Here is a 1,801-nt window from a genome sequence, read left to right on the forward strand (position 1 = left end):
ATGATTATTAATGTCCTTAGTTTTACCAGTCACACGTTGCATATGGGTCCAGAATTTTTCTAAAACAAGCCTGTTGATCGTCTGGTTGAGAAGGTATTAGGGCAGGACATTTAAATTATAAGATTCTTGGACGAGCTCTTGATGACTTGTATGACGCTGGCGTCAGATAGTTGTCCTGAACCTTGCCATCAAGGTCGACAATCATCTGAAACTGCCTTGCATGGCATTTAATTTGGACGGTACCACCCTGTATGTTGATGGTGATGGTGAGTACAACAGCGATGAAAAAACCAGATGACTTGACCTGCATCCATATCTGCCAAGGATATAGCAGTGATCACCGTCCTGACTTGAATCAGGTGGTCTTGCAGTTAATGATAAAGAATCAGGCTGGTATTCCTTTATTCATGGCTCCATTCAGCAGCAATATAAACGACAACCCATGCTTTAATGAGATCATCAAAAAACACTTGGCCTGCTTAAAAGAGGTCTTGAATGGTCGCTATCTGGTAGACTATGTGACACTGTATGTTGGCAAAACCCTTCTGGGGAGGTTACTTGCTACAACGCCATATTCATTAGTTCTCCATGATTACGAAGGCGATAGCATTCCTTATGGAAGTTCCAATACGCCTGCCAATCTCCACTTGAATCCAGTGAGCGTGGCTTCAATACAGCCTCTGCCCATTGCAAACTACACTTTGTCACGGTTAGATCCATACGGTCATTGATCAAATGGTGCAAGCTCCATTGATGACTCCACTGGCAATCTGATAGCCAGCGTACAGCGCCTTGTCATAGAAGAGTCTGGGACAGTTTTTTTTTTGGAGTAGTATGCACACTTATCATTGGCCTCCCGTTTTGGTAGACCTCTAGAGCTAGCACTTTTCCTGATTCCATTGTCCACCTAGTCATACTCTCCCATGAGTATCTTCGGGGACCGTTCTGCCACCCAGCTTTCAATAGCCTTATTTCCCTTATCGTGTAAGCAGCGGACGGCTTTCCATAGGTAGTCAAGTACATGGATAAAGTACATGATCATGGTTGCTGTAACTCCCTTCTTTTCATAATCTAGGTAATCAGTTTCTGTTGATGAGGGTGCTCATCAATAACAATGACCCACTGCCGTTGCTGCTCCTGCTCTAGCCTGAGCGTTTCCTCAAAAGCTTCTTCTATCATGGCTTCTGCCTCTCTTTCTACACTGTCCCACACCCTCTTATTCTGGGATGTAGGACGGAATTTAACAACGTTGTCGCTCTTTCGATCTATATCCATGACTGATTCTGCCGTTCGAGGATTTGGTTTTACCGTATAAACGGTGGCTACCTGTGCCATTCGCTTGCGATCTTTCTTCTCTCCCGTACTGAGCTTGGGTTGCAGCTTCTGCTGACTTTTTTGCGCGTTCTTCATGGTTGCTTACTTCAATCATGTCTGGCGCATCACCAAGCCATGACCGTCAAAACTGAGGATCTGCAGGTCTTCTGTTTGTTCAATCAAAACCTTGTGCTGTTCGTAAAAAGCCTAAAAGTCTTGAGCCGTATCCGCTACCAGTTGCATAGTCTGTCGTTTTCCAACCATACTTGGGCAACTCTCACGATGTCGTTTAATCGTTCGTTCATAAGAGCGATCCAGCACATCACTTACAATTTTTTTCCTCATGCTATCAGAGTACTTGTCAGTATTGATGTTTAACTGATCATCTAGCGGAAACACGCTTGATTGCTTTCGCTGGCTGTAACTGCGACGCCTGACTACGACAGACCAAACAAGCTGGTCAGTTGTCGTGGGGTATTGTTGCTAA

Source organism: Borostomias antarcticus (genome assembly GCF_949987555.1).
Source record: "Borostomias antarcticus genome assembly, contig: scaffold_221, whole genome shotgun sequence".
In the NCBI taxonomy this organism is placed as follows: Eukaryota; Metazoa; Chordata; class Actinopteri; order Stomiiformes; family Stomiidae; genus Borostomias; species Borostomias antarcticus.